Source organism: Muscardinus avellanarius (genome assembly GCF_963383645.1).
Source record: "Muscardinus avellanarius genome assembly, chromosome: 10".
NCBI lineage: Eukaryota > Metazoa > Chordata > Mammalia > Rodentia > Gliridae > Muscardinus > Muscardinus avellanarius.
The window spans coordinates 105,730,799-105,758,729 of NC_137796.1; positions in this window are offsets into that span (position 1 = coordinate 105,730,799).

Consider the following 27,931-nt stretch of genomic DNA (forward strand, 5'->3'; position numbering starts at 1 on the left):
TGCTACCTTACTAAACTTATATGTCCATTCCATTTGATCCTGTCTGTAGCTTTACCCTAGTCTTGCATTTACAACTTCACTTCCCACCTCACTCAACCTTCACTACTGAATACAACAAAGCTTGCCCTTGGATATACCAGCTGACACCTAGAGACTGAGAGAAATCTATCAAAAGCAACAGATGCAAACTTCTGAAATCATGAAAAGGAGGAATAACAAGGAAGCAATGCGCTCCCACAACTCCACAATAACAGAACCTGAAAACACAGAATTGCAGAGATCTCCAGAAGGTCAAATCAGAAATATAACTATAGAAATAATAGAGGACTTCCAAAAAGAATTTAGAGAGAGTCTAAAAGAAATAAAGGATGCAATCATTAAAAAGTGAAGACATCAATTCCAACTATAAACAATCGATTTGACCACATGGAGAATAGAAACTCCAACCTAGAAGATGATAACTCCAAAAACAAAGGCATGGTATATAACTTAAAAAAAAAAAACAATTTGACAGCATGAATTGGAGAGTGAAGAAATATGGGCCCATTTTTAAAGAGCTAACCTAAGAATAATTGGCATAGAAGAGGGAAAAGAAAGTAAAATCAAAAGGATCAACACTCTTTTCAAAGAAGTAATAGCAGAAAATTTTCCAGACATAGAACAAGAGGTTCATACACAGGTACAGGAAATTTATAAAACCCACTTAATTGGGCGTGGTGGCGCACACTTGTAATCCCCACACTTGGGAGGCGGAGACAGGAGGATCACGCTGGTTCGAAGTCAGCCTCACTGGCTTAAGAGACCCTGTTTCAAAATAAAAATATATATATACAATATGTCTGGGAGTGTAGCCCAGAGGTAGAAGGGTTTCCAGGAACCCCAGTGCCAAAAAAAAAAGAAACCCATTTATACAAGATTAGAGAAAAGGTTTACCACACCACATAATAGTAAAACTGACCAATGTAGAAGCCAGTGAGAGAATCTTAAAGGCAACAAAAAAAGGCCAAGAGACATTTAAAGGCAAACCAATTAGAATCACTCTAGACTTCCCAAGTCAAGTCATGAAGGCCAGAAAGGCCTGGAGGAGCATATTCTAAACTGAAAGAAAACAACTTGCAGCCAAAAATTTCCTACCCAGCAAAACTATCTCTCAAACTAGATGGGGAAATAAAAATCTTCCATGACAAACAGAAGCTGAAGGAATTTTTGTCTTGCAAACCAGCACTAAAGAAAATACTCAAAGAGATTAACTGCAAAAAAAAAAATAATGAACACATGCGAGAACCAGAAAAACAAGAATTTTCATCAAGCAAACAAGCAAAGAAGAACAAACACTACCTCAAACAGAAGTTAAAACTCAATATATGAGGAATTAAAAATTATCTCTCAATAATCACATTGAACATAAATGACCTCAAATCCCCAATAAAAAAGACATAAAGTGGGAAAATGGATTAAAAACCAGAATCTGAGGCTGTTCCAGGAAGATGGCGACAGAAAAAAGCGGGGCTTACGAGCCCCGCTAACAATCAATCTCTATTACTACAAAATCAGCGCCTTTCATAGTCAGAAAACACCATCAGCAGAGAAACAAAAAATGTAATTACAAGGGACAGAGAAAAAGAGGGCCGGAAAAACGAGACACCAGAAAGAAACCAGACCGCAGTGCTGCAGCCGGACTTGACCCAGTGGGGGAGTGGCAGTGGCAGAGATATCACACCATAGGAGAATGCCCAACCTGGCACCCCCCATGGTCTAAAGGAGCCTCGTTTGACTCCCTGGGTCTGAGACTCTGCAAAACAACCTAGTAAAGGAGTAGTGGGGACTGAGATACCACAGACTCGAGATCCAGAGCACCTTAAGTGAACTCGTAGTGACCCAAGGGAAGAACCCAGAGAAGGTACAAACTTCTGAAACCATGGGAAAGAGGAATAACAATGGAGCGATAAATGCCCACAAACCCACAACATCAGAACCCGATAAAACAGAAAATCAGAGATTTCTAGAAGATCAAATCAGGAAAATAACTGTAGAAATAATAGAGCTGTTTCAAAAAGAATTCAGAGAGAGCCAAAAAGAGATAAAGGATGCAATTAATGAAGTAAAGTCCTCAATTCAATGTACAAACAACCGATTAGACATATGGAGAATAAAATCTTGCTCTTAGAAGATGATTACTCCAAAAATGAACGCATAGTTTCTAATTTAGAAAAAAACATCCAACAGCAGGAATCTGACATTGAAGAAATATGGGCCCATTTTAAGAGAGCTAACCTAAGAATAATTGGAATAGAGGAGGGAAAAGAAAGTGAAACCAAAGGAATCAACAATCTCTTCAAGGAAGTAATAGCAGAAAAATTTCCAAACTTAAGAGAAAGAGGTCAATACACAGGTCAAGGAAACTTATAGAACCCCCTTTAGACAGGATCGGAGAAGAGGATCCCCACGCCACATAATTGTCAAAATGACCAATGTGGAAGCCAAGCAGAGAATCTTAAAGGCAACAAAAACAAAGGGCCAATGACATACAGAGGCAAACGAATTAGAATCACTCCGGACTTCCCAAACCAAGTCATGAGAGCCAGAAGGGCTTGGAGTAACATATTCCAAACTCTGAAAGAAAACAACTTCCAGCCAAAAATTTCCTACCCAGCAAAACTTTCTATCAAATTAGATGGGGAAATAAGAAGCTTCCATGACAAACAGAAACTGAAGGAATTTATGTCTTCAAAACCAGAGCTAGAGAAAATACTCAAAGAGATTAACTACAAAGAAGAAATAGGTAACACACACCAGAACCAAAGAAACAAGATTTTCCATCCAACAGACAACTAAGATTGGTTATCTGTGGAGATTCATTATTTATGTTAGTCTTTTACCTATCTCTAAATTGTATTGTTTGCTTTTATTGTTGCTAATTTTTAGGATTTCTAGTTGGAATATTAATATACCTTCAGATATAGCATTTGGAAATATTTTATACCATTCTATCAGTAACTTTTAACTCTGTTTACATTGTCTTTGGTATAAAATTTTTTTATTTTTTTAGGGAGTTTGTTTACCCTTCTGTTGCCTGTGCCATTGAAATCATATCCAAGAAATCACTGCCAATTTTAATGTTGTGAGGTTTAATGACCCAGATTTTCTTCTAAAGGTTTATAGTCTTAAGATTTATATTTAGGTCTTTTATCTATTTTGAGTTAATATTTGTATATGGTGTTAGGTAAGGGTCCAATTTTATTCTTTTTCATGTAATTATTATTTTTCTACAATATTTAGTTAAAAGATTATTATTTCTACCACCAAATGTTCGTGGAAAACTTGTCAAAAATAACTTGACAATATATGGAAGAATTTATCTCTAGGCTTTTATTTAACTTCAATGGTTTATATATCTGCCTTTATAACAGTACTACACTGTTTCAATTATTGTAGCTTTATATGGTTTGAAATCAGAAAATATACATCTTCTAGCTTTGTTCTTTTTCGAGATCGTTTTGGGTATCTAGCGTCCATATTCCATATTAGGATAGATTTTTTTCTGAAAAATAAATAAATAAATATATATATGATAGTTTCACCTAAAAAAAAGAAAAGAAAAAAATATTCTCTGGTAAGGAAGAAACCAAAAAGAAATATTGAAATATTATCTTTAAGTCATCAAAAGCTTGGTATCAGACAAATGAAACTGTTCTATGAGATTATCATTGTTAATTTTGGATAAATTGCTATAATACTAGATGTCAACCACTAAGCCAAGCATGGGAAGGAGGGATGGGGAGGGAACGGGGTGGGGATCGGGTAGGGGCTAATTGGGTGATGTGTGCATGTATGTCTACAAAAGTTTTTTTTATCCCATTATGATGTATGAATACAATGTACCAATAAAAAAAGTTCAAAATTTTTTTAAAAATAAAAGATTGGTTAAAAAAAAACAGAATCCATCTATCTACTGCCTGCAAGAAACACACCTTACAAGTAAAAATAAACTTAAGGTAAAGGGCTGGAGCAAGATAATCCATGCCAAGGAAACTTGAAGACAAGCCAGAATGGCAACTATGATATCAGACAAGTTAGAATTCAAGTCCAAGCTTACTAGAAGAGACAATCAGGTCATTTTTTATTGATAAAAGGAACAATCCAGCAAGAGGAAATAATGACAGGCAACATTTATGCCCCAAACATAGGTGCAGCTACTTTCATAAAAAGTATTTGTGAGGCCGGGCGTGGTGGCGCACGCTTGTAATCCCCGCGCTTGGGAGGCAGAGACAGGAGGATCGCACAGGTTCGAAGCCAGCCGCGCGTGCTGGCTTAGGAGACCCTGTTTCCAAACAAAAATGTAAAAGTAGGTCTGGGAGTGTAGCCCGGAGGTAGAAGGACTTCCAGGAACCCCAGTACCACCAAAAAAAAAAAAAAAAGTATTTGTGACATTAAGTCACACATAAATCCCAATACAATAATACTGAGTGACTTAAACACCCTTCTCACACCATTAGACAGATATTCTAGACAAAAGGTCAGTAAAAAGACCTAAAGAATACCATCAACCAAATGGACCTATTAGACACATATAGAATATTCCACCAACCACAGCAGAGTTTGTATTTTTCTCAGCTGCTCATGGAACCTTCTCCAAAATAGATCACATCCTGAGCCACAAAGTCAGCACTTGCAAATTCAAAAATTGTGACATACTTCCCTGGGTCTTTTCAGACCATAATGGAATGAAACTAGAAATCAACTATAAGAATACCCAGAGAAACCACATAAACATGTGGAGACTGAACACACTGCTAAATGAAGAATGGGTCATAGAAGAAGTAAGGGGTGAAATCAAGAAATTTCTAGAAACAAACAAGTATAGAGATACAACATATCAAAACCTCTGGGATACTTTGAAGGCAGTATTAAGAAGAAAATTCATAGCACTGAGTGCTCACAGAATAAGAACAGAAAATCACCAAACAAATAAAGACACACCTCAAAGCCCTTGAAAAATGGGAGCAATCTAACTTCAAAGCCAGTAGAAGACAAGAAATTATGAAAATCAAAGCAGAAATCAACAAATTAGAGAATAAAAATACAGAAAATCAACAAACTGAAAGCTGGTTTCTCAAAAAAAAAATTAACAAGACAGATAAACCACTAGCCTACTTAACAAAAAAAGAGAGAATCAACTCAAATTGCCAAGATAGGAGATTTAAAAAAGAAGATATTACAACTGACAGCATAGAAATCCAGAAGATTATCAGAAACTACTTTGAAAAACTATACTCCAACAAAATGAAAAATCTGGAGGAAATTAACAACTTTCTAGATAAATACAAGCTTTCTAAATTGAGTCAAGAAGATAGAGAAAATTTAAACCAGCCAATAGCAATCAAAGAGATTAAAACAGTAATAAAGAGCCTACCATCAAAGAAAAGCCAAGGACCAGATAGATTGCCAAGTGAATTTTATAAAGCCTTTATAGAAGAGCTAATCCCAATACTCCTCAATCTATTTTGTGAAATAGCAAAAAAAAGAGACTCTCCTAACATCACATTAATACTAAAACCAAATAAATACAACTCAAGAAAGGAAAACTACATGCCTATATCTTTCACGAACTTGGGTACAAAACTGCTAAACAAAATACTAGCAACATGCATTTAAAACCACATCAAGAAAATCATATACTATGACCAGGTAGGGTTCATCCCAGGGATGCAAGGCTGATTCAACATATGAAAATCAATCCATGTAATTCATCACATAAACAGAACCAAAGACAAAAATCATATGATCATTTTCAATAGACACTGAAAAAGCATTTGATAAAATCCAACATCCATTTATGCCAAAAGCAGAGCAGAGAATTGGAATAGAAGAAATATACCTCAACATAATCAAGGCAATCTACAACAGGCCCACAGCCAACATCATATTAAATGGGGAAAAACTGTGAGAATTTCCCCTGAAAACAAGAACAGAACAAGGATGTCCATTATCACCACTTCTTTTCAATATAGTACTTGAGACTCTAGCCAGAGCAATAAGGCAAGAAAAGGAAATCAAAGGAGTATAAATAGGAAAAGAAGAACTCAAACTTTCACTATTTGTAGATGACATGATACTAAGAAGACCCAACAAATTCAACAAAAAGGCTTATAGAACTGATCAGCAAAGTGCCTGGATACAAAATCAATCTTAAAATAATTGGAAGCTTTTCTGTATACCAACCATAAATCCACTGAGAAAGAAATCCAGAAAATACTTCCACTCAGGACATCTCACAAAAAAAAATACTTAGGAATAAACTTAACCAAGGAGGTAAAAGAATTCTACAAGAAAATTATAAAAATTGGGAAAAATCAAAGAAGATCTTAGAAGATGGAAAGATCTTCCATGTTCATGGTTAGGCAGAATAAATATCATCAAAATGGCCACTCTTCTAAAAGTGATCTACAAATTCAACACAATATTCATTAAATTACCAAGGTCATTCCTTACATAGAAAAATCAGTCCTTAAATTCATTTGGACCAATAAAAGAACCAGAATAGCCAAACTACTTCTCAGCAACAAAAACCATGCCGGAGGAATCACAACACCTGACTTTAAAGTATACTACAAAGCCATAGTAATAAAAAGAGCATAGTACCAGCACAGAAACAGACACATAGATCTACGAGGCAGAATAAAAGACTCAGAAACAAATCCACATATTTACAGCCAATTGATTTTTTACAAATGGGCCAAAAACATACACAGGAGAAAAGATAGCCTGTTCAACAAATAGTGTTAGCAAAACTAGTTAACCATATGCAGAAAAATAGAAATAAACCCCACTTTCTCACCCTGCACAAGAGTCAATTCAAGATGGATCAAAGACTTGGAAATTAGATCGGAGACCTTGAGGCTCCTTGAAGAGGGCATAGGTCCAACACTGCAACGCACAGACACAGGTAAACGACTTTCTCAACAAGACCTCAAAGGCACAAGAAACTAAAAGGATAATCAGTATGTGGAATTGCATGAAACTGAAGAGCTTCCATACAGCAAAGGAAACTGTCAAGAACCTCAACCAAGAGCCAGTAGAATAGGAGAAGATTTTTGCCAACTACTCCTCCGGTAGAGGATTAATATCTAGAATATACAGAGAACTCAAGAAACTCAGCGCTAAAAAAAACAAATAACCCAATTTAAAAAATGGGCAAGTGAACTACATATATACTTTATGAAGGAAGAAATTCAAATTGCCAATAAATGCATGAAAAAATGCTCAACATCATTAGTGATCAGAGAGATGCAAATCAAAACTACCCTGACATTTCACCTAACTCCAACTAGAATGGCAATCATTCAAAACACAAACAACAAATGCTGGCAAGGATGTAGAGAAGTGGGAACTCTAAAACATTGTTGGTGGAATTGCGAATTAGTGCAACCACTTTGGAAAACAGTATGGTGGAGGATCCTCAAAAGAATGGAAACTAACTTAACATATGATCCAGCAATATCACTTCTGAGTATCTACCCAAAAGAATGGAAACCAAACTACCAAACTAATGCATGTGTATCTATGGTCATAGCTGCACAATTCACCAGAGCCAAACTATGGAACCAGCCAAGATGTCCATCAACACATGAATGGATTACAAAACTGTGGGAGATGTACACAATGGAATTCTACTCAGCCATAAAGAAAAACACAATTACATCATTTTCAGGGAAATAGATGGAACTGGAGGACCTTATGCTAAGTGAGATTAGTCAGTCACAAAAAAGAAGAAGTTGGTTGACCTCCCTAATATGCAAAAGCTAGGGAGAAAACAGGCCATAGGAGAAACTCTAGCTGAAGAAGATACTACAGATGAACAAATAAGGTGACCTACCTGAGGGGATGGAAGGAGGAAAGAGGGAAACTCTCCAATGCACATGATGTACTTTAACAAGCGTCACAAACAATGTCAATCACTAAGCAAACATGAGAAGAAAGGAGAGAGAGGGAATGGGGCAGGAATTGGGTAAGGGCAAATTCAGTGATGTGTGCATGTGTGCCTCCACCATCTTGTATTCTATTAAGATGTATGACTACAATGATGCACCAATAAAAAAAAATTGTTTTAAAGAAATAAAAATGTCTTTGGAAGGTGCGAGTGACCAACTGTTTCGATGCTGCTGGGATGAAAAGTCAAACAACCGCAATGCTGACCCCTGGGTTTGGGCACCCAGAGGCCACTTGACAAAGGTGGTCTCAAGGGAATGCTGGGAAACCATCTGGCATGGTGAAAAGAATCCAAGCCAATAACCAAGAAAACCAGCAAAATTAAAAAATTGTTCTGGAAACTGCTTCTGATGAAATTAAATTTTTAAAAAATAGCTAAAGGAAAAAATCTAGATCCCACCATCTGCTTACTCACCTCTGAGCAGAACCTGGCATTTGGAAAAGGTAAGTTGAAAAGGACGCCTGCTTCTCCTTATGCTGTGCAGCAAAACGCAGGTGTCGTGTCTGCCCAAGTGATATTTAAGCAGGAGAGTATTGTCTCTGCTTCCCTGACCCAGGTGAGGTAATGAGGACCCCATCTCTAAAAGCAATCAAGTTAAGGGAAGTGGGTCATCCTCCAGGGATGCTACAGAGGTGATCTTGCCTTGGGTACTGAAAGAGGACTCTGTGCTATCAGCACTCCAGAATAGGAAAGCCACATGGTCTAGTAAACAGCAGGGCTTTTTTTTTGGGAGGGGGCAGGTCTGGGGATGGAACCCAGAGGCATTCTACCTCCGAGCTACACCCCCTGCCCTACTTTTTAGTCTTTATTTTGAAACAGGGTCTCACTGGGTTGTGGAGGGCCTCACTAAGTAGCTGAGGCTGTCCGCCAACCGCGATCCTCCGGTCTCAGCCTCCCAAATGCTGGGATGACAAGCGTGCGCCACCACCCCTGGCTAACAGCAGGGGCTTAATAAATGCCCTGGACCTATTTCTGAAGCTTCCCCTGAGCACCTCAGGCTCCATCAGCTCCAACAACATCTTGTAATCTCATAATGCTTGCTTTGTATAAAGGACCCTGTTTCCCTTCTACCAAGCACTTCTCCAGGTATTTCTGCTGGCATCTTCTCTCCTCCATCTGCCACAGGGTCTCCTCCCTTGTCTGATGCCAGGATTAGCCACAGAAACACGAGCAGAGATTTTTGTTGACAGCACCAGTTGCACACTCCAAATGCCAGAACAGACCAGAGTGGTCCCAGGATCGCAGCCCCTGCCAGTCAAGGGCAGTGGCCATGGGAGGAGCAGCAGTTGCCAGATGCAAGAAGCCAACTTCCAACCAAGCCCATGGATCACCAGTAGGGTCCCACTAAACGCTTCAAAGGGGTTGTAGGAGGATGAGATCATACTCTAGCCTGTTGGTAGAAGCAGTCAATGAGTTCCCGTGAAGACTGGAACACCATTCATACCAGGTTTAAAGCAACTCACGACGACACTGTTTTGCTTGAAAACCGGGAGTAGAGAGGAGCATTATCCCAGATGTCAACTGTTTCTCTCCAGTTGATTAGTAGTTAGTAGGGCATTGTGTTGAAATTGACTAGTGATGTCTTCTGCGGGTAGAGGAGTAAGGGCATTTAGTGTGTGTGCTATTTGTTTACCAACCCTGTTCAGACACCCAGAATCATGGCCCTGGTATAAGAGAGAGGCGGCATTAACCTGAGAGACCTGGGAGGCAGGGAAAGCAAAATCGACTTGTGCTGCACCCAGCAGAGAAGGAAATCCCTGGTACAAAGAGAGCTTCTGTGGTTTCTTACTGCCTTGGGATCTAAAAAGCCAAGAAAATCTTTTCCCCTAAAAGCCTTGCTCCTACCATCAATGTGCTGAAAAGAAGTGATTTATTAAAACCAAGACCTCTAAGGAGATTGATTGATACACTTAAACTTCTGAATTCTAGTTTCTTTTGGAGCAAAGAAAACTACAAAACAACAAGTGTCTGACCCCATCTCCATGACAGCTCATTTGCAGCTGGAAAATTTTTCCAAGCTCTTTATTTTGGAATTTTTTCATCCCATAGGAAAGTTAAAATAGTAGTATAATAAAACATCCTGACTCATCCAGATTTATCCATTGTTAACACTTGGCCATGCTCACTTGTCTCTGTGTATGTGTTTTGCTATACTATTAAAAGAAAAAACTTAAAGCATCATGAAATTTCATCTCTAACTTCTTCAGCATAGATTTCTTAAGAAAACACCCATTCTCCACCATCACCCATTATACAATAAAACAGTGATCACACCCAAAAATTTTAAGTCAAGTCATGTATTAGTCAGCTTTATGTCGCTGTAACAAAAAATAACTTAAATAATTGGACAGTTACCACCCAGCAAATCCATTCCGAGCATCAATCCATCATGTGAATTTACCCACTGGTGAAGTTAGATCCCTCTGAACATTGCCATGTTGCCAACACCTGAACTTTTAGGGGGGGGGCATTCCAGATTCAAGCCAGAATAACAATACCATCCCATATGTAATCTATTTTCAAATGTTTCCAGCTGAAGCCAGGCGTGGTGGCGCACGCTTGTAATCCCAGCTTTCAGGAGGCTGAGACAGGAGGATCACGGTTCAAGGACAGCCTCAGCTACTTAGTGAGGTCCTTCACAACTCAGTGAGACCCTGTTTCAAAATAAAGAATGCAAAATAGGGCTGGGGGTGTAGCTTGGAGGTAGAATGCCCCTGGGTTCCATCCCCAGTACCACAAAAAGAAAAAAAGAGAGAAAGGAAGGAAAGAAAGAAAGAAGGAAGGAAGGAAGGAAGGTAGGTAGGTAGGTAGGTAGGTTGGTTTCCAGCTGTCCCAGTGATCTTACCTTTTTAGCTCTCAGCCATTTTCTTAATCCAGCCTGAACTCAAGGGTCCCATATTTCACTTCTGCCTCTTTGGTTCCCTTCGTTCTAGAACAGTCTCACAGCTTTAACTTTCATGCTTATGACATTTGCAGAGTCCTGGCGGGTGGGCTTGCTGAGGAAGTCCTGGCTTACGGGAGAACCCCGCCCTCTCGCGAGAAGCAGACTCTTCCAAAACACTTTAACCCTTAAGATTCTCTGTAATACAAGTCTCTGACCCACCCTCTGCCTGTGACTGAGATTTCAGTAAGCACCTTCTGGATAGTATAGAGTGTGTGTGTGTGTGTGTGTGTGTGTGTGTGTGTGTGTATGTGTGTGTGTGTGTGTGTTACTGGGTTTTGAACCCAGAGCTAGTCTACCTTTGAGCTACACCCCCAATCTGATTTTATTTCTTCTTTGGAAACAAGGTCTCGCTAGGTTGATAAGAGTCTATTTGTTGAGGCTGTCCTCGAACCTGCAATCCTCCTGTCTCAGCCTCCCAAGTGCTGGGATTACAAGCGTGCTCCACCATATCCAGCTAAATAGCAGGTTTCCTTCTGATTCCAGTCAAGCATCTCCTTGGGTTTCCCTTATTAAGCGCGACTGCCGACTACAAGAGGAGCCCCGTGAGTTCAGCTCAAAGTCAAGTCAAGGTCATCCGGTTTGTCACTACCTACTCAAACAAGAGAGAGAACTCACGGGGCTGGGGGCCACTGGTCCAGTCTTGAAGCCTTTCTACAATAACCTTCTTGTTGCTTTATTAATTCCAGTGAATGCTTCGTAACAGGTGACAGCTTTGCCCTTTAATAGTTGCGAGATTTTAATTCTGCACTGCTGTTTGCCGTTCAAAATGATTTGACCTAAACCGGGCGTGGTGGTGCACACCTGTAATCCAGCACTCGGGAAGCTGAGCCAGGAGGACCGCAGGTTCGAGGAGAGCCTCGGCAAGTAAGGAGACCCTCACCAGTCTAGCAAGACCCTGTTTCCAAATCAAAATAAAATAGGGCCGGGGGTGTGGTGTGGAGGTAGAATGCACTTGGGTTCAATCCCCAGTGCCACAAGAAAAAAAAAATTTACCTGGGCTCATAAACATAAACAATGCACAGATTTCCTTGATGATGAGAAAAGTAACCATTTACTGTGGGATTGGGGCGCTCACACACCCCCAAACTTTTAACTACGCCAGTCCTTCCCATCAGCCAGCTCCTATCATCCACCCCAAAATTCACAATTTTTACATCAATTTTTTTTTTTTTTTGGTATTGGGTATTGGGGATGGAACAACCCAGGGGCATTCTACCTTCAAGCTACACCCTCAGCCCTATTTTTTATTCTTTATTTTGAAACAGGGTCTCACTGAGTTGCAAAGGGCCTCACTGAGTAGCTGAGGCTGTCTGTGAACCGCGATCCTCCTGTCTCAGCCTCCCGAATGCTGGGATGACAAGCGTGCACCACCACACCTGATTTACATCAAGTTTTGTTTCTTTGTTTTTTTTTTTTTTTTTTGGTGGTACTGAGGATGGAACCCTTCTACCTCCGGGCTACACTCCCAGACCTATTTTTATACTTTTTTATTTGGAACCTGTGCGATCCCCCTGTCTCCGCCTCCCAAGCGCAGGGATTAAAGGCCTGCACCACCATGCCCGGTGTTACATCAATTTTTTTTAAATAAATAACTTTTCAGCTGGATGTGGTGGTGCACACTTATAAACCCAGTACTTGGGAGGCTGAGACAGGGAAATGGCAGGTTTGCAGCCAGCCTCAGCAACATGGTGAGGCCCTTCGCAACTTAGTGAGACTCTATTTCAAAATAAAACAATAAAATCGTGCTGGGGTGCAATCGAGGTCGCTGCAGTCTCCCTCCCATCCACCGCACTGCTTCCTGCAGTTGTAGTTATCTGCCATCAACTTCGATCTGAAAAAAAAAAATTCTTTTTTTCACGGTACTAGAGATTGAACCCAGGGGCCTTCTACCCCCAAGCTACACTCCCGGCCCTATTTTTTATTCTTTACTTTGAAACAGGGTCTCACTGAGTTGCAGAGGGCCTCACTAAGTATCTGAGGCTGGCCTTGAACCTGGTATCTTCCTGTCTCAGCCTCCCAAGTACTGGGATTAAGAGCGTGCGCCACCATGCTCGACAATCAGAAAATTTAAATAGAAAATTTCAGAATGGGGGAAGGGTTTTGAGTGGGAGCCAGAAAAAGGGAAATACATCAAGTGCTGTGTGTGTGGATATTCGTATCACTTTGAATCTCACTATGAAGCGTAATTACAATGCATCAGTAAAAGCATAAAATTAAAAAACAATTCACAAATTTTAAGTAATTTTTATTACAGTATACTGTTGTGATTGTTCTGTCTTATTACTAGTTATTGATGTAAATCTCTTCCTGTGCCTAATTCACAAATTAAGCTTTACTGTGGGTGTATATGTATAGGGAAAACATTACATTTATTTAAACGTACAGACATATACATATACCCACATATATGTATATACACATGTATACTTATACACACATGTGTAAAGACACATCTCTATGTATGCGCACATATACATATGCACACATATATATGTATACACACATATATACAGGTGCACACACATATGTATACACACACATATACACATGTGCACATGCACTCACACATACACACACAAACATGGTTTTGTACAATCTGCAGCTTCACACCCCCACTAGGGGCCTTGGATCGCATCCCCCACAGATAAAGGGGAACTAATGTATATTGAAATTGCCATTTCTGTGTGGGTTGTAATGGTCTAATGTCAGCAATTTCGGGTAATACAGCGTAATCGCGGCATCAGCATCCGTCCATGGTATTTACCATTTCCAAAGTGCTTGCAGAAACATCACCTTGCTGAGCCCAACGGGAAACTTTGCACAGATTTCTTTCCTTCTTCCTTCCCTTCCTGCCATTTTCTTTTTCCAGAAAAAAAATATAATATTTCTCAGAGTGGGGGAAGGACCCCAAGTTCAGAAAGGTGCCAGTGGGGGCTGCGAGGCAGAAATTTCTACAGGTTCCTCTCTTCCCACTACAGCCCCTGCTGTCTCCCCACATTGCTGTCCAGGTGAGTCACGGCTAGTTTCCTGTGACTGTGTGATGGTCTGGATATAAAATAACCCCAGAAAAGTGTGTGTGTTCGACAATGCAGCCAGGTTCAGAGGTGGGGTATGGCTGCAGGGTGCTGCTCACTGGGGACCTGGCTTGGGCCTCTTCTCTTCCCTTCTCTTCTCTTCTCTTCTCTTCTCTTCTCTTCTTCTCTCTCTCTCTCTCTCTCTCTCTCTCTCTCCTCTCTCTCTCTCTCTCTCTCTCTCTCTCTCTCTCTCTCTCTCTCTCTCCTTCCTGACTGCCATGAGGTAAGAGTGGCTTTTCTCCCACTGTGCCACATCACCATCTTGTTTCTGCCTTAGAGCTGGCTGCTCATGGGCTGACCTCTGAAACCATGAGCTAGTTGCGACCTTGACCAGGTACGTCCTTGGACCAGCTGCTTCACATCGTTTGGTAAAGACCAAGGAGGAGGAGGGTCCCACGAGGCCACCCCAGAAGTGCTATGGTCACCCCAGAAGTGCTATGGCCACCTGCACAGAACATCCTCAGACCCCAGTCTCCACAATGTTTCCCTGAAGGACTTTCAGCAACTTAAAAAACCTTTGTGTTTCTTTTTGGGTTTTTGTTTTGTTTTGTTTTCCATCCTGGGGATTGAATACAGGGGTGTTCTCCCTCCAAGCTATATTCTCTGCCTGGTTGTTGTTGGGTTTTTGTTTGTTTGTTTGTTTGTTTGTTTTTGGTGGTACTGGGGATGGAACCCAGGGGCCCTCTACCTCTGAGCTACACTCCTAGACCTATTTTATATTTTATTTGGAGACGGGGTCTCTTAAGCCAGCTGAGGCTGGCTTCGAACCTGCTTGATCCTCCTGTCTCCGCCTCCCAAGCGCGGGGTTTACAAGTGTGCGCCACCACGCCCGGCAAGTTTTGTTTTGTTTTTTGAAATGGGATCTGGCTAAGTTGCTGAAGGTCTCACTAGATTGATGAGACTGCCCTTAAACCTGTGGTTGTCCTATCTCAGCCTCCCAAGTACAGGGATTATAAGCATGCACCCCCCTATGCCTGCCAAAATGGCATAATTTTGTTATTCTTTATGGCTGAGTAAAATTCTATTATGTATAAGCCATGTTTACATTATACATTCATCTGCTGAGGAGCACCTAGGCTGGTTTCATAATTTGGTTTTGTGATTTGTGCCACTATAAACATAGGTATGCACTGTATCATTATAATATTCTAATTTTCCTTCTTTTGGAAAGATAGCGAGGAGTGGTATGCTTAGGACACAGTCCAGGTGTTGCTATTTACAAGATATTCTATTCCTCGCCTTTTGAGGAGTCTCCATACTGATCTCCACAGACCTCATAATAATAAAGGGTCCAGAAATCATGTCTACTGCCTTTCTGGTAGAACGTGGCATGGGTACACTCAAGCAAAGACGCCCTGACCATCTGAGGAGGGCGCATTGGTTGGAGAATGGGTTTGGGCACGCGCTAAAGTGTTAGACCTGCTCTATCCCTGTCGCAAATGGAAGCCACGCGTGGTCTTCTCTTCCAGCAGTTGAAGTGGACCCAGTCTCAATCACAATATGCTATGAGCATAAAATATATAACAGAATCCAGACTTAACATGAAAAGAAGAAGCCAAGATAGGTGTGGTGGCCCACGCCAGTAATCCCAGTCCTTGAGAGGCTAAGACAGGAGGATCAAAGTTTTGAGGCTAGCCTCAGCAACTTAAGGAGACCCTATTTCAAAACAAAAAATGACGTGTAAGAGTGTAGCTTGGAGGCAGAGCACCCCTGTGTTCAATCCCCCCTACCACAGACAAAAAAAGAAGATTGCACTTGGGCTTCCCAACACAAATGTGAATGCGGGATTACAAACACTACATCGAAAGTGGTAAAAGACCGAGCATGAGTTGGGCATATGAGGCACCCCACCTTTCCTGTACTTGAGAGTCTGAGACAGGAGGATCGCAGGACCTAGGCCAGCTTCAGCAACTTAGCAAGACCCTCTTTCAAATTAAAAATAAATAAATAAAATGGGCTGGGGGTGTAGCTCAGAGGTAGAATACCCCTGGATTCTACCAAAAAGAAAAAAGACTGAGAGCGGGCACCATTCTTAATTTTAGTTTTTTGTTGTTGTTTTTTAATTTTTTGGATGTGTTTTTTTTCTATTTAAAGACAACCTTAATGAAAATCTTGGGATAACTATTCAAATAAGAAATCAAGCCCACAAAATTTTGGAACAACAGCAGAAAGTAAAATTAACAAACTATATTGGTTAATTTGGGGCTTAAATAAATAAATATTGATAACAGAAAAACATCCAATTATTTTGTTCTACTTTTTTCTTTTTTGCAGTACTGGGGATGGAACACAGAGGCATTCTACCTCTGAGCTACAGACCCAGCTCTATTTTCTATTCTTTATTTTAAAACAGGGTCTCACTGAGTTGCAGAGGGCCTCACTAAGTAGCTGAGGCTGTCCGCGAACCACCATCCTCCTGTCCCAGACTCCCAAATGCTGGGATTACAAGCGTGCGCCACCACGCCCGGCATTTTGTTCTACCTTTTTTTTTTTTTTTTTTTTTAGGGTCTGGGCTGGAACCCAGGGGCATTCGACCTCCGAGCTACAGCCCCTGCCCTATTTTTTTATTCTTTATTTTGAAACCAGGTCTCACTGAGTTGCAAAGGGCCTCACTAAGTAGCTGAGGCTGTCCGCGAACCACCATCCTCCTGTCCCAGCCTCCCAAATGCTGGGATTACAAGCTTGTACCACCGGCATTTTGTTCTACCTTTTTTTAATGTGACTACTAGGAAATATTTTAAATGGCTTCAATCCTGGGCCTTCCCTGACTTGTAGCTACATTTCACCAGTCTCCACCTCCACTGCCACCTGGTGTCTCCTCTTTGTGTCTCATCTCTGTAAGGACACCAGTCATTGGATTTAGGTGCCACCTATACCATCCGCAATGATTTCAACTCAAGATCCTTAACTCAGGGCTGGAGATACATCTCAGTGAAAGAGTCTTGCCCAGCAGGTACCAGGCCCTGGACTCCATCCCCAGCATCAGCTACCGGTTTACACCCCACAGGTATCCAAGACCATGAGCCAGGCAGAGGAGGCTGACAACCCACGAGATACAGAAGAGTGAACATGTACGCACTGTTTAGCACGTCGCAGACGCTCTGCGAAGTGATTTCCAACCATTAGCTCCTTTATACCACTCCAATTTGTTCCATCTCTGCATATGAAAGTGTGGCCATCATCTCCCGTCCCTACATGCCTGGAGAACAATGGTATGTGGATTAATAAACGCACTGTCTGCTGAGGGGCGCCGGGAGCCCCTCCCTCCCCCACCAGCCATTCTCCCTTGAGGACTCATAATTTGATCGCTTTAAAGGATGTAAGTAAGAGCCCTGCTTCAAAAGATTCATCCCCTTCACTCCCTCAAGGCTTGCATTCTGCAGGGAAAGGGGTTTCAGAAGTGGTTTGGTTTTTTTAAGGCTTCTTTAATGACATTAGGCTAGGCACAGAGTTTGTCCATGGGGGGGGGGGGGACACAAATGAGTTTTTTTTTTTTTTAAATAAAAAGAAAAAAACTATTTTACAAGTTTGGGAAGTTTTAACAACACCTGTTACCAAGTAAAATAATGGCAACAACAGTAATGGCTAGTATTTTTAATTTTGTTCTTCATTGATACAAAATTGTACTTATCCGTGGAATGAGTATGATGTTTCAATACATGTATACATTGTACAAATATCAAATTAGGAGGATAATTAGCATTTCCATCTCTTCAAACAACATTTCCTTTTTTTTGGGGGGGGGGGGTACTGGAGATTGAACCCAGGGCCATCGACCTCTAAGCTACACCCCCAGCTCTTTTTCTTTTTTTTTTTTTTATTTTAAAACAGGTTTTCAGCTGGGCATGGTGATGCACGCTTGTAATCCCAGCATTTGAGAGGCAGAGACCGGAGGATCGTGGTTCACAGACAGCCTCAGCTACTTAGTGAGGCCTCTTGCAACTCAGTGAGACCCTGTTTCAAAAATTTTAAAAACTAATAATTAGGGCTAGGGGTGTAGCTCAGAGGTACAATGCCCCTGAGTTCCATCCCCATTACCACAAAAAAAAAAAAAGGCTTTCACTAAGTTGCTGAGAGTCGTGCTAAGTTGCTGAAGCTGGCCTTGAACCTGTGACTCTTCTGTCTCAGCTTCCTAAGTTCTAGAATTACAGGCATGCACCACAACCCTCAGCTTAATTATTTTTAAATATACAATTCAATATATATTAACTACAGTCACTGAACACTAGAACATTCCAATGTTTTTTTCCTACCTAACTATAATTTTATACCCACTGGCCATTCTTCCTCAACCCTTCCTCCCCACATTCATCCTCAGCTTTCGGTAACCGCTACTGTACTTTCTATTTCTCTGGGATGGGCTTGTTCAGATTCCAGGAATTCGTTACGATTCTGCAGCATTTGTCTTTCTGTACCTGGCTTATTCACACCACCCAACATCTTCCAGGTTCATCCTGCAGATCACAGGATCTCTACCTATTTGTGAGACGTATTTATTGATCACCTACTAAATGCCAGGAACACGGGTAAGCACCTCGCATGCCTACTCATTCCTGTGCTACGACAAGCCCATACCAGAGGTACTAAAATCATCCTCCCTTCTACCAGTGAGGAAACTGAGGGTCACTGAGTGCATCCGACTCGCTTAGAGCTCCGGAGCTGGCCAAGGGCCGGGCTGGCAGTAAGCCCAGGCAGCCTGGCTGCAGGAACATGTCCTAAGCACTGTGTTGTTCTGCAGCTGGACACCCGGCGAGTTCTAAACCAGCCTGCAGGGAAGAAAGCACTGGGAATCCAGATTACTCTACAAAAGCCGCACGGACTCCATGGAGATGGAGTTTCATAAATACACCAGGTAAAGTCATTTCTGAAGTCTGAGCTAACCGGGTGACCCCTGCCTGGGAATGATTTTTCCCTCCATGGGCATCTGAAATGTTTTTGGTTTTCCCAAAATTGGGAGATGTGGGCAATGCAACTGGCATTTGGTCAGAAAAGCCTTGGACCGCTGCTGAACATGCCAGAGCGCACAGGAAAGTCCCCACGCAGAGAACAAATCACAGAGTGTCAGAAGTACCAAGACTGGAAGACTCTAAAGCAGGATGTGGTGGCACGAGGCTGTAATCCCAGTACTTGGGAGGCTGAGACGGGAGAATCATAGATTTGAGGCTAGCCTCAGCAACATAGTGAGACTCTCAGCTACCTAGTAAGCTCTGTTTCAAATAAAAATTTAAAAGGGGCTGGGGATGTATGTTGGAGGGCGAATACCCCTGGGCCCCACCCCCAAAGCCCAGGTGGTGTTGGGCAGTTGTTTTCTCTTTTCTCCCACGGACCCCACCATCCATTTTCATCTTGTCCACAACGAAGAGCCTCAATTTTTAACTGGGCCCATGGCCAAGTTTTAAAAAAGTCTACATCCCACCTCCCTGCAGCTGTGTACATTCATCCTGGCCAATGGGACAAGTGGACACGTGTCACAGTTTCTGGGATGCAAAATTCCCAGGCTAGGAAGATGGAGGAGGTAGAGACGTACTTCCCCTCCTGCCTCCACTGAGCACAAGTGAAACCCTAGACATTGTATGAGAAACAGTCCTAAGGTCTCTGGAAGGGAGAGAGAGGGAGCCGGGCCAGCCAGGGAGCTCAGGACCCAAGAAGAACACGGCACTGGGTCCCCTTGGTTTTCTTTTGCTCTTCCCAGATGTGGTACCAAAAAGGCCAACGACTTGGGAAGACTGAGGGGCAGAGACCGAAAACCAAGAGGGATGCTGTTCTCTCTAGCCAAAGGACCAGGCCATCGGCAGCCTAGCAAGGCAGACAACTTTCAGACCATAACTACTGTACTGGGCCTCTTAGAAAAGGCCCCAAAGCTCACATAGAGCAGAGGGCAGTGCATCTGTGCCAGAGGGAGGGGCGTCGTGGTACACAGCACCGTTAGAAATGCAACGGACCACCTGTATCCCCAGCACTTGGGAAGGCTGAGACAGAAGGATCACAGGTTTAAGGCCAGTCCCAGCAACTTAGCAAGACTCTGTTTCAAAATAAAAATAAAATAAAATAAAATAAAAACGGCTTAGGGTGTAGCTGGAAGGTGGAATGCCCCTGGGTTCAATCCCAGTGTAAATACATAAACACACAAATAAATGTATATTTGTATGTGACGGAGTTCAGCACAATACCTCTGCAGACAAGCAAGCCAGGTTCTCAGCCCAGGTCTGCTCTAGTGACCTGTGTGACCTTGAACGACTCCCTAGAATCTCTGCACCTCTTTTCAGTCATCTGTGAAGTTGGGGTGTATAAATACTGACGGCAGCCTCTCAGGGTTGTTGTGCACATAAAGTAACTAGCCTAGCATTGCTATCAACAAAAATATGATAGGAGCCACATACACAATTTTATATTTCTCTAGTAGCTACATGTTAAAAAGTGAAAACCAGTAAAGTTAACTTTAATAAAATATTTTTTGTAGTACTGGGGATGGAACCAGGGGCATTCTAGCTCCAAGATACACCCCCAAACCCTATTTTTTATTCTTTATTTTGAAACGGGATCTCACTGAGTTGCAAAGGGCCTTACTACATAGCTGAGGCTGTTGGCAAACTGTGATCCTCCAGTCTCAGCCTCCGAATGCTGGGATTACAAGGGTGTGCCACCATGCCCAGCTTTAATAAAAAATTTGCAGAGCCCAATCTATACCAAACAGTCTTGTGTCCATGTGCAATCGATATTGTTAAGCTACGAATAAGAGAGTTTGCCGGGCGTGGTGGCGCACGCTTGTAATCCCCGCGCTTGGGAGGCAGAGACAGGAGGATCGCGCAGGTTCGAAGCCAAACGCGCGCGCTGGTTTAGGAGACCCTGTTTCCAAATAAAAATGTAAAAATAGGTCAGGGAGTGTAGCCCGGAGGTAGAAGGGCTTCCAGGAACCCCAGTACCACGAGAGAGAGAGAGAGAGAGAGAGAGAGAGAGAGAGAGAGAGAGAGAGAGTGAGTTTGCCTTCTGGTTTCTTTACTAAGCCTTCGAGGGCCGCTGTGTATTTCATCTGAACAGCACATCCCATCTGGACTTGCCGGGTCCACTCAGTGGCTCCCTAGAGAGCTGCCCGGCACACGATTAGCACCTGGCTATATCCAAACTGATTGACCATGTAACTTAGAGGAAGGAATATTTATTTGCTCACAGTTTTTCTTTCTTTTCTTTTTTTTTTTTTTTTTTTTTTTTTTTAATATTCCAGGTTCACTCCGTGTGAGGCCGGGATCTTGGATCTCAGGTCATGGCAGCAGAAAGCAGAGAGGGAGGGAGGGAGGGAGGGAGGGAGAGAGAGAGAGAGAGAGAGAGAGAGAGAGAGAGAGAGAGTGAGTGTGTGTGTGAGTGAGTCTCTGCTCTCACATCATGGCCAGAAGCAAGGAGAGCAGAAAGGGGATTCAAGGACACAAGCACAGTCCCTGCGGCCGCCCCGCCTGGACCCTCCAGCCACGTCCCACCAGCCTAGGTTAGCACCCAGTAAGTCCATGACAATCCATTTATCTACCACAGCTATTACAACCCTGCGACTCAGTCGCATCCACTCTGAATATTAATGCGTGAGCTCCTCCGGGGATAGCTATGTCTAACCACAACACCAGCGTACGACAGATGCCACCATTTCTTCAATCCCAGGTCCCGGCATTAGCAGTGAGAGAGCACATGATCACAGGCTCTGCCCTCCGAGAGCTGGCAGCTGGAGAGACAGACAGATGAGGGCAAGGGGCCTGCGGGGCCACAGGAGAGGGAAGCTCTGCACACACGCGGCGAGGCTCCTGCGCCCCTAGAGTAGGAGAGGGGTCGGCGGGGCCTCTGGAGAGGGAGACACGGGGTTGGAGTTTCACAAGCCTCAGGCTGGTGAAACAGGCGCCTGGAGTCCTTTCTTGGGTCCTGGCCAGGGGCCTCTCAGGTGATCCCAGAGGCAAGCCATCAAATCCTCTTGTGCTTAGAAACACCCTGACTTCATCTTCATCTTCTGCTACATGGAGGCAAATAAGACACAGCCAGTGCGCTGTAGGAGGCTATAGCCCAAAGGGGCAGGCCGGCAGGTCAAGGAGCCCTTACAATTAGGGGGCCTGGGAGTTCCCACATGAACACACAGCCGAGGGGCAAGGCCCAGAGACAGTCAGTCTCCCTGCAGCCCCTGGCACTGATGTGTGTGTGTGTGTGTGTATATGTGTGTCTGTCTGTCTGTCTGTCTGTGTCTGTGTGTGTCTGTGGTACTAAGGATGGAACCCAGAGGCATTCTTTATTTTGAAACAGGGTCTCCCTGAGTTGCCAACGGCCTCATTAAAGTAGCTGAGGCTGTCCGCGAACCGCGATCCTCCTGCCTCAGCCTCCCAAAAGCTGGGATTACAAGCGTGTGCTACCACGCCCGGCTAATTTTCTTTTTCTTTGTACTGGGGATTGAACTCAGTGGCACTCTACCACTGGACTACACCCCTGGCCCCATTTTAGTGTGTGTGTGTGCGCGCGCGCGCGCGTGTGTGTGTGTGTGTGTGTGTGTGACCGAGTATTAGAAAAAGAAAAAGATTAAAAGATTTCAGGGGAGTATTAAACAAATACTCATGAACTCAAAAGTAACTCAGCAAGGTACATTACTTCTGCACAGAAAGGTGCATGCCCAGCAGAAATCAGGCCCAGCACAGAGCTCGGCAGTCCGGGCTCCTTTTATCCTACTAACAAGTAGCCGCCGTGTCATCCCCCATTGGCTGGGGTGAGACCTCACAATCGAATTCGGTTGGCTAGTTTCCCATCAGGCAACTTTTTTTTTTTTTTTAAGAACAAAGGAGAAATAGAAAACCTATTTTTTGTAAAAGGATATACAGACACATGTACCAGAAAGTTACAAAATGGATTCCTAAGCTACTGTTATAAAATGAATACCAGCCAGTTTTTATATGTCCTTATAACTTTGATAGAAAAAAGTCATTTTTCTTTATTATACTGAGAATGGAACCCAGGGGCATTCTACCTCTGAGCTATGCCTCCAGCCCTATTTTTATTTTTTATTTTAAAACAGGGTCTCAGCCGGGCGTGGTGGCGCACGCTTGTCACCCCCGTGCTTGGGAGGTGGAGACAGGAGGATTGCGCTGGTTCGAAGCCAGCCTCACTGGCTTAAGAGACCCAGTTTCCAAAAAGAAAAAGAAAATAGGTCTGGGAGTGTAGCCCGGAGAAGGGCTTCCAGGAACCCCAGTACCACCAAAATAAATAAATAAATAAATAAATATAAAACAGAGTCTCAATTTGTGGAGGGCCTAAATTGCCGAGGCTAGCCAAAATCCTGTAATCCTCCTGTCTCAGCCTTCCAAGTACTGGGATTAAATAGTGTGCCACCATGCCTTTGTGTGTGTGTGTGTGTGTGTGTGTGTGTGTGTGTGTGTGTTAGTACTAGGGGTGGAACCCAGAGGCTTTCTACCTCCAGGCTATACTCCCAGACCTATTTTTTTTAATATCTTATTTGGAAACAGGGTCTCACTAAGTTGCTGAGAGCCTCACTAAGTAGCTGAGGCTGGTTTTGAACCTGCGCGATCCTCCTGTCTCAGCCTCCCAAGCGCGGGGATTACAAGCGTGCGCCACCACGCCCGGCTTTATTTTTTTTTTTAAACAGGGTTTTAGCTGGGTGTGGTAGCATATGCTTGCAATTCCAGTACTTGGGAGCCTGAGAACAGAGGATCTGGGTTCACAGACAGCCTCAGATACTTAGTAAGGCCCTTCACAACTTAGTGAGACCTTGTCTCAAAATAAAGAATAAAAATTGGGCTGGGGGTGTATCTCAGAGGTAGAATGCCCTCAGATTCAATCCCCAGCACCCCCCCCAAAAAAAAAAAGAAACAAGAAACAGGGTTTTGCTAAATTGCTGAAATTGGCCTGAAACTTGCAATCCTCCTGCCTCAGCCTCCCAAGTACTGGGATGACTGGCTCAGACATCTGACTTGAGGCTGAGCAACCAAGGAGAGGTGGCCGCAGAGAATCCTAGGAGGGAGCTGAGCGTGAAGCTGGGAGTGAATGAGACAGCCGTGCGTGAGCAGGAAGGCACAAGGGACGAACGCTCGCCTAGCCCTTCAGACAGGGTCCTGGGCACCTACATCTATCACGGTCTCATCCTCGGAGTGACCCCCGAGGATGACACTGCATAATACATCCCTTAGCCAGCGCCGCCATCACCGCAGCCGGCTCCGCGGCCTCCCAGGGAGGCCCGTTTCAGGCCAGCTGCCAAGACTCTCATGATGTGATCACCACAAAGAAAAATATTGCAAGTCCTGGTCCCCCTGATTTTCCTCCTGAAATATGATTCTGGTGCCACGGAAAATATTTTGGCACGTTCTCAGACTTCAGCTTTCAAAGCGCCGTCTTCTCTTGGTCACTCTATGGGGAATGGAGGAAACGGATGAGGAGCCGCTCTAGACGCAGGGCTGGGGGACCGTGCAGGAGGGTGGTTAGCGCGCCACCTCAGGACCCAGATGTGACCGGGATGCGGGTGCCAGCGCTGCTGTGTGACCTCGAGGAAACGAGGGCCTCTCTGTGCCTCTGTGCTTGAATGACGGCCATGTCATTGCAAGCAGTCGATGACTTAATATAATAAAGAAGGGCCCTGCAACCATTTTGTGAAGGGCAAGATGGGAATATTCGTTTTTCCTGATAATTGAACCCGGGAGCATTCTACCTACCTCTGGGCTATATCCCCAGCTTTACTTTATTATTTTTTTGGGGGGTGGTACTGGGGTTCCTGGAAGCCCTTCTACCTCCGGGCTACACTCCCAGACCTATTTTTACATTTTTATTTGGAAACAGGGTCTCCTAAACCAGCGCACACGGCTGGCTTCGAACCTGCGCGATCCTCCTGTCTCTGCCTCCCAAGCGCGGGGATGACAGGCATGCGCCACCACGCCCGGCTTTTTTTTTTTTTTTGAAGATTTAAAGAAGTTTATTAAAAAGATAGAAATACAGAAAATAGAAATACAGAAAATAGTTACAGCCCCATGCCAAAATGGCATGAGGGGGGAGGGTGGCCCAGGCCAACTCATCACTCCCCTATTTTTTTTTAAACAGCCTGATTTGGTAAGGCTGACCTCAAACCTGAGATCCTCCTGTCTCAGCCTCCCAGATACTAGGATTACAGGGGTGGCCACATCACCCGACTTTTGTGTACTATCTTCTGCTGCTAACAGAACTTCCCACTCGTGTGTGAATGCGTGCGTGCGTGCGTGAGTGTGTGTGTGTTGCTAGGGATTAAACCAGGGGTGTTCTACCTCTGAGTTATACCCCCAGCCTTACTTTATTTTTTATTTGGAAACTGTAAGGTGATCGGTGCGACCCAAGAGACTAGAGACCCAGAGGACGGCGCAGTTAGGGAAAACGTATTGCAGGTGAGGTTGAGCTGCGGGCTGACTCTCAGAGGAGCGCAGCCAAACCAAGGGAAGTGGGAAGTGAGAAATTTGTATATCAGGGGAGCCAGGGAGGGGTAGTGCCTGGTTTGGGGAATGGCCAGCTCAGTTGCTCACAGGAGGTGGGGGCTGGCCTTGGTGGTCAAGGTTGGAATGTTTCCCCTTGTGACCATTTTCTTATTTTTGGTATCTGCTCCTTAGACTGGGTCAGATTGCCCTGAACTATCATGACGCAGCTGTGTTTTGTGAAGCCCACGTAGCTGTAGTTGTGAAAGCCCCGGGCCCCGTGCACCCTCTGATCTAACAGAAACAGGGTCTAAGGTGCTGAGGACTCGCCAAGTTGCTGAGGCTAGACTCGAACCTACGATCCTCCCGTCTCAGCCTCCCACGTACCGGGATTACAGGCATGCACCATCATGCCCATGAACCTGCCATGTTTTAACAGCTGCCCTTTTGAAGACTCCACCCCTGCAGCCAAGTGCGACTCTGAGACAAGTCTAAGCAAGGGGTAAACAGATGACGTAAAGCCCTCACTCTCCGGATGCATAGCTGGGGTCCAGGGGTCAAAGCCAAAGGAGCCAGGGTCCTTGAATGACTCTCTGGAGTCGAGATGCCAACCTGATACCTTCGCCTTGCGATGCTAATGGCAGAGAAATAAGGGACTTATTATCATTAATATGTTATTAATATCATTAATAATTGATATTAATGTCATTAACATCAATGTATTTGGGGGCTTCCTTCTGCTAGCTGAGGACCCTAATATATCCATAGGCCCCTAATTGATACACCCTTAGTCCACTACTGGCACATCCACTTGACAAAGGAAAACCTGCATCTCAGAGTGACTAAGTCAGCAGGCCTGGTGGCACATGCCTGTAACCCCAGTACCTGGGAGGCTGAAACAGGAGCATCACCATTCGAAGCCAGCCTCAGCAACCTAGCAGGACCCTGTTTCCAAAGCTTGGAGGTAGAATGGCCCTGAGTTCAATCCCCAGCACCACCACAAAAAAAAAAAAAGTGGCAAAGTAACTTGACCAAATCTCTCAGATGAGACGCAGCAGGTCAGGGGTCCGAGCCAAGCCACGTTTGCCCGAAGACTTGTATTTTTCTCCTATGTCATGCTGCTCCCAGTTACAAGAACCGTGCCTCCTCCAGGTGCCAAGTCCTCTCATGTGTAAGGACGCTGTCTTTTTGAGTCTTGCTGTGGTCGAGGGAGGGAGAGATCCCACCTCCCATCCTGCACACGAGGAAACTCCACAGGGTGGATACGGGGCCCAAGATGCACAGGTGGTAAGAGACAGCGCTGTGTGTGTGTGTGTGTGTGTGTGTGTGTGTGTGTGTGTGTGTGTATTGTGGGTGTGCATGTGTGTGCATGGTGCTGGGAATAAAACCCAGAGGCACTGTGCCTCTGAGCGACCCCCTATTTTATTTTTTTATTTGTAAACAGGGTTTTTTGGGTTTTGTTTTTGTTTTTGTTTTTTGGTGGTACTGGGGATGGAACCCTTCTACCTCTGAGCTACACTCCCAGACCTATTTTATATCTTTATTTGGAAACAGGGTCTCTTAAGCCAGCGTGACTGACTTCGACCCTGCGCGATCCTCCTGTCTCCGCCTCCCAAGCACGGGGATGACAAGCGTGCGCCACCACACCCGGCTAGTCAACAGGGTCTTGCTAAGTTGCCGAGAGCCTCACTAAGTTGCTGAGGCTGATCTTGAACCGATGAGCCTCCTGTCTCGGCCTCCCAAGTACTGGGATTACAGGTGTGCACCACCATGCCCGGCTAGTGCTGGGATTTGAACACAAAGTTAATTGTCAGAGCTTCAAAGTAGTTCTTTGTCCATTGCCCCACAGCTGCCCAGCTGTGCAGTATTGACAAGATCCTATAGAGAAAGTATTTTCGGTGCCTGTCCAGGAATACAGGCTCCTCCATGAAGTCGAGGCAGCCAGCCGTCTGCGAGTGGGGCCCCAAGAGCTGGCGCTGAGACAGGATCCCCATGCTAATTTACATGGGAGGGGGTTCGATGTGGCACTGGTGAGAGGGATGGGAAAGGGAGCCAGAAGGCAGGGACAGACTATCAGGATGTGCCTCAAGCAAGATACCCCTGTACAAACTCGCTCAGTATCTCTGGGGAACTCTGGGCAGATTCCACAAGAGGAACCTCAGTTTCCCAAACGCAGGCGAGGGGTGTTCGGTGTCACCCCCCAGTTCCCAGCCCTGAGTACTGATGGCTGATTCCAGTGGCGTGCACGCCCCGAAACTTCAGCCTTCCCCATAAGCAGACAGACATGGCCATGGGCCCCAGAGAGCTCAAGGATAGAAGTTGGAAAGGCGGGCACCCAGGGGTGAGCGGGGAACCCACATCCTTTGCAGCACTCACAAGAGGAAGGTGCTTAGTGGTCGCCTGCCGTCTCCCTCTCTCTATAGAAAAGGATTAGGAAGTCGTTTCTAGACTGGTCACTGACTCAAGCCAGCGCCGGCTCTCACTACAAAACCACATTACTTGATTTTAAGACACCCTT